At 29.8% G+C, this 13,846-nt stretch overlaps 1 long non-coding RNA gene across 1 annotated transcript in view; it reads left to right on the top strand.

Moving 5' to 3' along the window:
• Window positions 1–8,494, top strand: part of LOC127064283 (uncharacterized) — a 26,231-nt gene extending 17,737 nt beyond the window's left edge. The window contains exons 3-4 of the long non-coding RNA XR_007781624.1: window positions 1,623–1,794; window positions 6,080–8,494. This is a non-coding gene — a long non-coding RNA (uncharacterized LOC127064283). The remainder of the gene's footprint in view (window positions 1–1,622; window positions 1,795–6,079) is intronic.
• Window positions 8,495–13,846: the final 5,352 nt, after the last annotated feature.

The raw sequence follows: 13,846 nt of genomic DNA on the forward strand, positions 1-13,846 counted from the left end.
TATCTATTTTAGTACGATGCCTTATTCTCATCGCACATTCGACGAGCGTAGGAGCTTCGAATGCGCTTTACGATGCGTTGTCTTCGTGAAAAGAGAACGGTAACGTCGTCTTCGACCAAGTTATTCCAATTTCAACTTTTAACCCCATTGGCATGCTGCCTAACAGAATAGCTGTGTATAAAGGAACATACTCACGTATTTGCATTACTTCTCTTAGGTACGATACGTTGGCGCATACTAAATATCTACAAACCCGATCGCTTTTACTTTCTTATGAAATCGTATAGATGTTTATCTTATTCCTCTAACGAACTAACGTGATTTAATTAATTCGATAGTAATTATTCAATGACTATTTAATGTACTAAATGATATTTTTTATTTTTTCAAAAAAGAACATGAATAAATAAAATAAAATAAAATAAAATTTCTCTCTTTCAAGTGAAAATAATATTTCTTTCTTTTTTTCTTTTTCTTTTTCTAAATGTTTCTAAGAACTTGATAAATGTTCATTTCTTCAGAATGGAATCTTTTATTTTCGAAGTAAAAGTCCAGTCATTAAAATCGACGTAGCATTACAAAGAAAAAGAATTTATGACTTAGGGGTTAAAACCCTCATTATATGTATAGAGTTTATTATTCTTCTTTCAAAAAGAAAGAAATTGTATTAGAATGTCGAAACGAAGGAACTCAATAAGTATAAATGGACAGTGAAAAATACATTAGGTACGACATATGGGAGGTCTATGTACAATATATTTTTTTTTCTCGCGTCTCTCGAAGTCATAATTAAATTAAAATAAAAGAGAGATTATAAAATAAGATCTTTATTTAGAGAGAGATTGGAGAAAATTTTATTTACCGTAGAGAAGATTTATTGTCTCTATTTTGTTGTTACCGTTATTGTTGTTTTAGCAGAGTAAGTAAGCTCGTAAAATCTCGTCGTTCTATCGGTTGTAATTTCACGATGGAAAGTAGTATAATTGCAGTTAGTTATTGCTGTACAATATAATAATAAAAGCAATAACACGAATGCAATTCGAAGAACGATAAGAGAACATTTCTCGTTTAAAATCTCTCTCTTTCTCTCTCTCTCTCTCTCTATTTCTCAAATAGCCAAAGAAATAAGTTTTATTAAAATAAGAATTGAATTCTCTATCAATTTCAACAGAAGTACTACATCATGCAGCTTACTTTAGATAAATGTATATATCTGTGTGTGTGTGTGTGTAGCAGCTTTTCCGACTTTCGTTGACATTTTCCGTTGGCGTTAAAAAGTAATTAAAAGAGAGGGAATGATGGTAATCAAATTCATGATGTAAAACAAAAGCTGACAAACGGGTTTTCTATTTTCCATTAAATACGTCATGTAACTATTCTCGGAACTGTGATTTTACGTGAAAATAATAAAAAGAAAAAATAACTGCGAATAAACTGCGAATGGCTAGATATTTACTAAAAGAATCTATTTGTTTTACCATTTGTTGAATTTCGTAGTACAAGTTAGATATAATACGTTCGTAATATTTATTTTGAAAGTTTATCGTCAGATATAAAAAAAAAGAAAAAAAAAAGAAAAAATGCAATAAAAAATATATATGTATATGTTGTATGTTCTGCAGATATCACGGATAGGATTACGGATGTTTTCATCTTACGCTCCAGTTCTTTGCAATATCGCGATCGCTTTTCCAACAATATCGAATGAGACGCTTTTGAAAGGTAAAATTGCTGGAAGGAGAGTATTAGATTGAGCATTCCTTTCGCTGAACGATATGCACGTGAAAATGACAAGTAAGTATCTGGTTTACTTTACTTAAAAATGTATAACGTATTAACGAGCCAAGTTCGTAATCGCTTTCAACCGATAGAAATAATTTATGATAGGGAATTTCAAAACTTTTATGGCTCGAGCATATGTAGTTTTGAAAACGGCAATTTTTCGCGATCAATTCGCTTTTAACGCATAAATATTTTCTTTTTTATTTTTATTTTTATTTTTTATTTCTTTTTTGCGAGTTGAGAAAAACTAAACGGAAATAATAATTCCTACGTGATTTACAACTGAGTCGACTTTAAATTGTTAATCATCGATGTTCGAATACAACTCTTCTCATATTTTAACATTTAACGCGACCACACATCACAAATGAATCTATATCTCTGATATATGAAATTCCTCCCAAGTTACGAAGTTTCCTCTATGACATGAGAAATATATAATAATTTAGCGATTTCTAATGCGTCATAAAGCTAAAGTAAAAATAACATCACCCCCGTCGCAACTGCTAACACCACTACTATCGCCATCAATATTGGAGATCGATTCATGTGACATTTCGGAAGATGCGACTCTGATTCAGCGATAAGTCTTTTTCTTCTATGATTAATGGCAAAGGGAAAAATCCCTCTTTTGTATCATTTGATAGAACACGATACGAATGTCTCTGCGATTCTTTTCGGGTAGAAAATTGTCCCCTCCGGAAGAAAAGGACGAAAAATATTAAATGATGCTTCAAGGGGGAGAACAAAGAAAGGGAAAGAGAATAAATAACTGTGATGCATTCGCTCGAGAGTATCACTAACAACGAAGCAATCGATAGAGATCGGCACTTGAATGTTTTTTTCTTCTTATTTTTCTTCTTTTCCTTCGTTTTAAAAGGAAAAACTCCGTCACGTGCTAATTACCACGCGCAATGAATTGCGATTAAGCGAAGGGAAAAAGGAAAAGGATGGTAGATTACCAGTGACCTTGACCTCAAAGTAAAAAGAGTAAGAAGACGATAAGAAAGAAAAAGAGAAGCTTTTCCCATGGGAAAGAAAGAGAAAGAAGAAAAGGAAAACTAACGAGAATTTCGTTACCAGTTTCCTAGCTGAAGCTAGGTGAAAAACGTGGCTTTCTACGTCACGGTAAAGTTTTATGTACTACGAAAAGGTGAAGGGGTAACCATTCCTTCAGGATACGCGAAAGCTTTAAGTGGCTTCTTCTTGACGAAACGACAAACCTTTAAATCTTTCGACAGACCAATGAAAAGAACACGGACACGGTAGAAATGATAGAATATTTTTCAAAGGGAATCTTCTTAAATGATAGGAATTACGGTTTTCAACTTTTTAAAGAAAGTAAGAAAAATTTAATGAGAAATGGCCTGGAATTCGGTCGTATCGTCGGTTAAATTCGCTTCGAAAGAAAAAAAGTGCACTTGACGCACGTGTTTCAAGCGAGAACGTGCAAAATTTACTGATTTCGATCGATCCGAGTGCACATATTGTTACATTCTACAAAACCGTTTTATAGATATAAATATAGATGTAGTTACGTATCGCGTATGTATTTGGATGTGTTGTCTAATATAGATTCAGAGGCGCAGAACAAATATCTTGTTATTTATCAAAGTCTTCCAGACAAAATTCACACCGGAGAGATTTCAGACACGTTCTTACTTGTTTAAAGGTGATCATGCAAATTAATTTGATCTCATATAATTTCATTAAAAAGAAGAAAAATAAATAAATAAATAAATACCTACGCGTATTTAATTTATTTTTCTTTTGATAAATCTTTCGTATATATACAAATACAAATATATGTCAACTTTCTTTTCAATATTAACATCGTTTTAATATTATAAAAACGAAAACGTTTTATTTTATTATCATGTCGGCATCAAGAGATAATGCTGTTATATCGACGCCTATGGCTAGAATTCTTTTATCCCAAACCCTTCCTGGTAATTCTGCCCTGTGGCACAAAGGTACGTTGTCAGAAATCTCAAAATTGTACTCACGTGGATTACAAAAATGTCGAGCGAAGATAGCTTCCGTGTGCACATGAAGGAATTATTAATAGCACAGAAAGCAGTCGATCGATACGATCACAACAATTCTCGAGTTCTCCCGTCGTATTGTAAAAGTTTTGCCGTTATTAGCCTTCTATCCATAAAATTTCAAAAGTTCACGACGAAGTTCCCGGAAGATTTGAAAATTGAACTTGCCATTTTCTTATACCTTAATTTAATGAAAGCGCCTGATATCTAAATTGTTCTTAATGAAAACTTAATCTAAAAAAAATTAGTTTCGTAACACAATACTTTCTTCCTGTTTTTTTCTTTTTTTCTTTTTTCTGTTTTTTTTTTTTCTTTTCTTTTTTTTCAAAGTATCTGCTTCAGACTAAAGTGGATACTACGATTTATTTTTTGCTCGGATATTATATCATCGATCCCATCGCCATAATGGAAGAAGATGTCCCGATGGAAGTCTTTTAACGAAAGGACTCATTTATTCTCGAAGGAATCAAGGACGAAAGAACGACTTGTCCATCAAAAAATCAAAAGAACTTTTTCGAAAATTGTAGATATTCAGTTACGGACTACGCGACAGAAAGTTGAGAAAGTCGACTGAAAAGTACAATGATTTCTTTTAACGTTCTTTTAACTTAAAAAGAATTATCAAGTGAAAGATAAAAATCAATTATTTCTTTCGTTAAATTCTAACAATTAACGTTCCTTGTTGCAAAATCAAATGTTTATTATCAAAATGCTTTTTTTGCTTTTTTCAATCGTAAAAAAGTAAAAAATAGTTCTTCGTCGGAGAAAATCGGATTTTATTTACTCTTAAAAAAAAAGAGAAACAGAAAAATAAAAAATAAAAAAAGGTTATTATTTTACAGACATATCCGTCGATTAATCATTCCTTATCGTACTATTTCTAATTCTCTCGCATGAAATTGATAAAATAGATGTACCATGCATATTTACTCTCCTGACATTTGTCTCTTTTTTTAATCGAAAATTTTGTCCCTACATCATAAATTGAAATTCCTGCTTTCAGGATGATCTTATTAATCTGCTTTACAAATCCTTTTTATCTCGTTCGACAAATCTTTGAAATTTCATTCTTTGATACGAAGCAACGGTTCGGATGAACGATAACGATGGCTATCCTCTTTAATGCTACGAGCTAGTTAAATTTTCCTTTCAATCGAGTTGACGTAGCACATTAAAACAAAATGTATTAATGCATCGTTAAAAATATTATAAATTATGCGATCAAAGTTTTTCGTAAATTTTATAATTAGGTAACTATTTAAAAAAATAAGAGTTTTTAAGTTTTTATAAATAAGGTTTCGTATTACGCATAAAAATAAGTACAACTTTTGCTTTTTATTTTTTGTTCGTTCTTTATCTTTTTTTCTTGTTTTTTTTTTCTTATTTTCTTTTTCTCCTTTCTATTTTTAATTCCAATTACTCAAGAAAATTTTCTACTTAGAGAAATAAAAAAGACATCGAACAACTCGAATTGAAAAATCTCTTTGCTCTTAGATCGAGAATTTACTAAAGAATGAAAGGATCGTAAACGGCTATTGACAAATCGATTTCCTTTAAGCTTATATTCGAATAACTGCATTCAAAGAGCTATCCCTTTATATCTTCTTAACTTCTTGATTTTTGTCCGTGCTTTCTGAAACAGTAGAATTTACTCTAAAACCTGAAAAAATATTTTAGCGTGAGAACTTTCTTAGGAGGTAATGAAATGAAAGTTATAGTATTAAAGAAAAATTCGTTTACGAGGTCGGATAAAATCCTGCTAAGACGAAATCGAATAACAAATCCGGAAAAAAAAGAATTTTCTTCTTAATGTTATCGAGAGAGGAAGAGAAATAATTCTGAAAAAAAATTTTCTTCGCAAATTTTCTGATTTATCGAATAAAATCAGATTAATCTGAATAATGAAGATTCATCAGATTAAAATGAATCAATTTTCGAATAAGAATAATAGCAATTATTTTTTAATGTAAAATCAAAGAATTCTTTCATACGTAAAAATACGAATTAAAATTATGAAATTATATTGGAATTTATTATGCAAGTATTTAGTTAGTGTAATTAAATTGCAAAACGATTATAAAGCATTAATAACCGAAAGGTCTTATCTAAATTGATTTTATGTTTAAATTTTGTACTTTTAATCTGTTGGAGAAAATTTCGAAGATATCCGATTATATTATAACATTTAATATTTACCGTAAAAACATTGATAGCAATCTTAAAATATAACAATAATGCAAATTTCTTTATAGACGAGTCCTTTGAAGAACGATCAACGAAAATAACAATCCTTCGCTGCAGCCATAAAAGTTTCTCATGCATGAATTTGGATAACGAAGCGTTAAAAGATTCTTCTGTGTTCGTGTATTAAATCACGGGAAGAAAGTTAAGAGAGGGAGAGAGAGAGAGAGAGGGAGGGAGAGAGAGAAAGAAAGAGAGAGAGGGAAAGAGAGGTTTTAACTTCGGTGAATATTTATTTGCATTTGTGAGTGCACGAGCTGATAACGGCCAGGAATTTTTTTTATTATATTTTTTACTATAATCTCGATGATTTTTTATCATTTAAATACGTATGTCGTATGATCTTAAAATAAATACAATGCATCATTTTGAATTTATTTAGAAAATAATTACAAATTTATTATCGGATTTATTTCTTTTTTTTTTTTTTTATGCGAAGTCATTTATTACTTTGTACAATTTAGCATAAGTACCATCAAATAATAATTTTTTTTTATTCTCGAAGCAAAATGGTAAAAAAGAGGGATAAAAGAAACGATATTTATTTAATCACTTGATTAAAGGTCGACAAAGTATATTGGGTAAATCAATAGCATCGTAAGCTCACCTTATCTAAGCTATCCGTTCGAGTTTAAGTTCTTCATACGCATCATCGTCACGGAACTATTTTGTTAAATAAACAAAAGCTATTTGTAGTATTTTCGCTGATCAAAATAGAAGCTCTCTTCATGTCGACAAATCGAATTTATAACAATCCTGCGCCATTAACAGAGAAAATGTGAAGCGTACAACAAAGTCATTATGAGTTTCGTAATCGTATAAACTTTCATAATTAGTTACAATGATTAATTCTGAAATACAGTATTCACTTTGTAATAGAACACACGATTTTTAAACTTATGATATACCTAATCCTATTTTATTAAATTATCCGTTGGACGTACTTGAATGTATAATCATTCAAATTAACAAGAAATTAAACAATATGCAATAATATTGACTGATTGTCATAGTCGTATATAACAAAAATTACGTTTATATTACTACGACAGATATTTAACGCTTACAACTTGATATCGTATGTTATCCTTAGAGTATATTATTATCCTATTGTCTCGAGAAATATTAAATAAAGTGTCTCTCGCATTTTAAGGATGAAGACAGAGTTTCGTGTCACGTATTCCACATGAGAATAATTTCGTTTACCACGTGGCTGCATACGTGCATCTGTTAAATTTGTTGCCTCCAGTTGCACATATTCTTTTTGTTCTTTTTTTTTTCCATGGCCTTTCAAAAATCCATTATTAAAATGAATGCTTCTTTCATGATAAGCAAAAAATATATTAAATAATTAAATGTTTAGTTAAGCGAAAGGTAAATGTAATATTATAATAGTTTATTCAATGCGTAATTTTTTATTATTTAAATAAGATAATTTTATTCTAATATTTAAACGAAATTTATAGAAATATTTATATTCTTCTAATATGATACTTGTAATATAAATAATAACGATTGTGTATGTGTATTAATATATATATATTTAAATTTACAAAATTATACTTTTAAACTTTATCTTCTTAATACTTAAAAATTTTAATATTCTTCCGTGATCTTCTAGCTTCTTCCTAGTTGGCAAAAGTTAAAACACCGAGGTAGAGTAGTTCTTATCGGTACGATGAATCCTCCCCTTCAACCTTGCTAAACCCCACAAGAAAGGACTTTGTCCCCAAGGCTTTTATAAAAATTTGTTATTAATATGCGAACTGCTTCTGCTTCTGCTTCTGCTTACACGAAGAAACTTATTTCTTATAACTAAAACAAAAAAAAAATAAAAAAATATATTTTATATATCAATTACATATAAAAATAAAAAGGCAAAATATAAGAAATTGTTTATTGACGAAAATTATATAAAAAGTTTTAAAAAGAAGTATTATCATTTTATTTTTTTATTTCATTGAATTTCATTAAATTTTTTATATACTATTGCTCATATCGATTTTTACAAGCTAAATACTTTTCTTCGGTTAAGTGCGTATTTACTTCATTTTTGTTTTATAAACCACATTATCGTATAATATGAAATAAAAAATTTATGAGTCGACAATCATTGAAGAATAGCATATTTATGAATCCAATGGAAGATTTATATATATTAACGTTTTAAAAGACGAGGAGCCGATTTATGATCTCGGTTATTTTTATACCCATAAATCCCTCGTAAATCTATAACGTTTCGCGATGATATTGAACATATCGAAATCGTCATCGTTCTATCAAGATAACTTGCTGTTTTACTCGCGAATAACGTAAGACATGAAATACTTTGACATAGCTTTATTATTGATCTTCCTTAATGTCATAGGAAATTTACAATAATTACTTTAGTGAGAATAAGTGTTCTCTATATGGCAAATACTATATTACAAACAATGATATTTCAATCTTTACAAAATTGATTTTATAATTTTTATATATTATATAATCTGATTGTCTATCATATATATATATAAATATATATATATATAAATATATATATATATAAATATATGTAATAGATATTTATTATTTGAAGATTAGAAAATGTGCTTTAATATATACAAAATTATACATTGTTATTAAAACGTTAGCACTCACAAAATATTTTTTAGTATTTACCACATATGTTTAAAACACTTTTGTACAAATATTTTTAATACATTGAAAAATGATATAAAATAAATAATAAGCTAAATATTTCTTCAAATACATTAAAACGAATAATTCATAAATCAGGAACATTTTTCCTTGTGAAAAAGTTCGTACATGTCATTAAATGTAGTTTGATAATTCAAATTGACACCAAAAAGTAGTTTCCCCACCGTTGATTCCGTGGTTGTATTGCCTAGATTCTCCGATGTATTGTGTTCAATATGGTTGATGAATTCATCGTCAAGGAAAGTATCGTCATTATGATTATCAGCTGCATGATCGATTAAAGGCTTGTTCTCAGTTTCCTCGGACTGTTCACTCGTCTCATTCTGCGATGTTCTTGAAAAAGGCTTGGTCAAAGCCTTTGCCTTCTTGTAGATATATTCTATTATCTTATTATTTTTTGATGAGATGTTAAATAATCTATTTATAAATGTTTCGTTTTCTTTTGATTCATTGAAATCGAACTCTTTAATTTTCGTGTCATCTTCGAGGAATTCTAAGGAATCGAATGAGGCGCAAGAACTTATAGGCGGCGAGGACGGCTTGTTTTTAGAACGTAAGGTTTGAAATTTTCGCTTACAAGCAGCGACAACTTCGTCTGAATTCACTTCATTCAGATTATCACTTTCTTCTTCATCCAAGGAAACTCGTTTTGTTGGATATCTCTTAGATAGTTTGGATCTCTTTCGATGTTTCTTTATATATTTATCATCTAGTAAAAAGGTAACTTTCTTGGGAGTTTTTTCAATACTCTCCAAGTCGTTTATATCGTTATTCTTCGGTTTTTTAAGCGCGGAACGTAATACCTTTTTCATACTTTCATCTGAAGTCGCTTGGTCCTCATCGGTGACAATTGTTTGATTACTTTTCATCAAAGATGAAAATTCCGAAATATCTGATTTCTGCTCATATTTTGACAAAGATGATACCGTCTTGTTGCAGGAATTTCTCATCCAATTGAACATTGTTTCGATGATTTCTTCACACTTTTAACGTTTAATTTCTTCACACTTTTTCACACTTTCTCAAATCTCTTCGATAATATTTTTGAACTTATTCAAAATTCTGAATGTATTTAACAAGTATGTTGATAAGTAAGTTAGTTGACAAGTATGAAGTATACTTATTATTTGAGTACAACTGCTGATTTAGGACAGTTACAATGATCCTACAGGATTTTAAGCAAATGTCTTCAAATTTGCCGGGATATGGCCCATTTATAGCTATATCCCTACTCCTTCTACAAGGCCCGTTCCTACCCTTACGGGAAACTCGTTATTTCATTGGTGCAGTAAAGCAAGAAATCAAAATCCATGAAAATTAGATAGTTAACGCCCCTTTACAAAAATACGAAAAATGAAACTTTACAAAACTTTACGTATATTTGACGTAGAGTGAATCGAACAACGGAAAATATTCACGTAGTCATTTTTCTTTTCTATCTTTAAACAAAATTAAAGTAAACATAATATATCCAAATAGATAAATATTGTAATTTGATATGTGTTATTAAATTCGTATCGTTTCCGTGCACGTACGACAACAATTTTTCAAATAACTTGACAGATTATATCGATTAATTTCAAGCCCGAAGGATGTATCGTTCGAAACAAATTTCTACGCTTCGTTTGATTTTTATTGAAATTCGTGAAAAAAAAATAAAGGAAAAAGTAAAATAAAACAATGAAGCGAACGAAATTGAAACAGTTACGTTTACAAAATAGACACGGTCCAATGACTTATAGAACTAGATTTCCACATGTGAAAAGTTAGTTTTACATTTTTTTTTTTTTTATCTCTATTTCTTGTTCATTCGATTTACAATTTTAATTCAGAACAAATGAAAGTCAAATAGAAAGGATTTAAATAATATAAGCGGTAGAGTATTACAATCTTGTGCTTTATCGAGGACCTTCGGTCTCGTAGATAATCGATAGTTTGGCGCCAGGACGACTGACTTCCTTTGTACGAAAGTCCTTTATTTTCACTTTACCTCACCCACGCACTAGCTAGTGTAAATCGAGCGAAGAAATAGAACGACGGATAAAAGTTCATTCGCCGATAGCATTGTTAAATTATTATAAAATACGTTTCTCTTTATTATGTCTCAAGTATTGCGCAGCGATATTCTACGTGAATAACGATGACTTAAATATTACGTAAAGACATTAGAATAGCAGATTCAATGATCACGTTAACTTATACCATCGGTGTTTATGAAAACTCGACACATTAGCATAATAATCCGGCAGGTTCCTTGTTCTTCTTCATAAAACTCGCGTGTCTAAAATTAAATCGAGCTCGAGCGAAATGAAGCTTATTTTGAAATATCATCCTTTCTTTTGGATGTTGATATTAAAAAATAAAATGATATTGTGCCCCTGTGCACGATGAAAAGCTCGATAGGATTCCTCTCTTTTTCTTTCCCTCTCTCTTTCTCTCCCCCTCTCTTAATTTTTCAATAGCTGTATACCTATTTAATTATTTTCATGAATAAACGTTTACGTCGATTTACTAAGGATTAAAACAAAAGCTACGGTCGAATTAATTTCTTAAAAAAGAAATTACCCCTCGCCTTGGCTACGATAAATCTTTTCCTGGAAACTCGCAGCACCTAGAATTGTTAGATTAACTCGAATTACCGAATCTCTCTCTCTCGCTCTCTCTCCGATCTATTTCCTACGTGAAGTTTATTTTTAAATAAATGAAATTATTTCAATCGATACATCTACGAATTTTGTATTTTCAAAAAATTATTTTCTATTTGTGTAAGCTAAATTAAAAACATTTTTATTCTTTGACTAATTAATAAGGATTTTATGAAACTTCGTTATAAATATCGTATACCTATTGTGCCTTATTATAAAAGTAATCCTCTTTTAAAAGGAAAGTCCGTACAATGTTTCAACAGTATTAAAATAACAGATAATATAGGTATACATAAAAACATTTAATATTTTCTTTAAAAAATTACAAAAAACATTGTATATCTTAAAAATTTGTAGTAACTTGAAAAATTCATAACGTTAAAAGTACTGTAATATAATTGTAAATTTTATTCCATTTTTTTTGTTTTGTAATATTTCCATCGAATAAAATAATAAAAATAAAAGAATATAGGTATGTATAATGTAATAAAAAATTTTTTCACGAGAAAATTTATAACCTTTAAGTTTACTGCTTTTACCGTTTTAAAAACATCCTACTTAAAAAAAAATCATTTTTCACAAATAGCCTGTCATACAATAACTGTATTTATAAAGTAAGGAATATAAGAGGATTACCTCAGTTACCTGTAGATAGTTACGACTATTTTTCAAAAATTTCTTTAAGGACCTAATTTGGGTTAGTAAAAGTGACAAGAATTTATTAATTGTAAGGGACTTTACAATATACGAATTTGAAGGTAAATATGTTCAGGTAAAGTTGTTAATCTAAACAGCATTAACTGCTGAATATAAGTTGCAGCTGAACGTTAAGGGTATATTTTCCACGTCAAGCACACTAAAGAGAAAGTCGGCTAAGTTAAATTTCTTGGAAAATTAACTAAGTTTAGAAGTTTGTGAAAAAAAAATATCTTGGCCTTGTCTGGAATGTCTGCAGAAAAAAAGTGGTCCAATTTCGCGTCGGGTGTCAACGCTCGATTTACGAAAACATCGTTACAGAACGTGATACAAATCGTCCTTAAACGAAAGGATCGACCGAGATTTTAAAGAGAGATATATTTGTATCCACGTGAAATTAGTGAAAGTAATTTCGCGAGCTCGTTAATACCAATTAAACAGCGATTTTATAAAGAGAACAATTGAAATGTTTGGAACGATAGCTTGATATTTTAGTAAATTTGTCGAATAGCCCATTGTTTGTTTGGGAACGTCCTGCAATTTACCTAAAATTCATACTTCCAAGCAAACCGTTCGAGGATAACGACGGAATGAAATAAAACACGAGATATTACTGTCAAAAAGGGTAATAAATTAAAAGGGAAATTTTTCCTTAAACGTTTCTCGCTTCATAGGTTTAATATGCAAAGAAATATTTTAACGATTGGATATCCTTAATAGATACGCGCATACATACGCACATACAGAATTAATCGTTCGACGTGTCGATGACCTTTGGTAACTATCTAACCACCATCGACTATAAATGTAAATGAATCACGTAGGATGACACCCTTACAAGAGTGGGTGTTAGATAAATGTCTGGATATCAGGAATATAATTATACTCGATCATACACTTGAGAAATCTCAGAATGCAAATTTCACGGTCCATCTTATCGGTGCGAATATATGAGAGACGTCCTGAGACGCAATAACATCATTTAGCTTCGCGTAAAGCTTTCTCGCTCTCGGATGCGAGATTAGTAACAGTCTTCGATAATTTCAATAATTAATAGCGTCTGTAATATAGATGCGATAGCTAGTTCCTCCATTTCGATCTTTCAATTCTATCGTTTACCACTCGATGGCAAATAGATATAACTGATATGTGCATACCTAATTAATTTGAACGATTGTGTTTTCATCCTTTTCATAGTGTCTCTAAACAAGAAAATTATTTGCGAGCCCGAACAAAAGCAATAATAAATCTCATGGTTTCGATTTAATTTTCTACATAAAAGACTTTTATTCTGTCAGATTAATTACGTTATTCCATCATTAATCGTCCTATTGAAATTCGTTCTCGCGTGAAATATAATTAAAAAAATATTATATATATATATATAGAGGTGTATACGTATGTTTTATATAGATACCTATCGTATATCTATAAAAAAGAGAATGAACTCGAATTTCACAAAAGTCGATGTTTTCAAATTAAGATGATTAAATTATTTGATAATTAATCGTCCTAATAAAATTCATTTACGTATGAGATATGCGATAATTTAAAAAAATAATATATATATAATAAATTTATTTATATCTTTTATATATCTATACTTAAAAAAAAAGTAAAAAATAAAAAAACAAAGGGAATGAAATCGCATTTCGTAAGAATCAATGTTTTCAACAAATAAAAAAGGACATTCCATTCATCATCCGTTCTTTCTTCAAATTTTTTTGTCACCCTTCT

Source organism: Vespula vulgaris, chromosome 5 (genome assembly GCF_905475345.1).
Source record: "Vespula vulgaris chromosome 5, iyVesVulg1.1, whole genome shotgun sequence".
In the NCBI taxonomy this organism is placed as follows: Eukaryota; Metazoa; Arthropoda; class Insecta; order Hymenoptera; family Vespidae; genus Vespula; species Vespula vulgaris.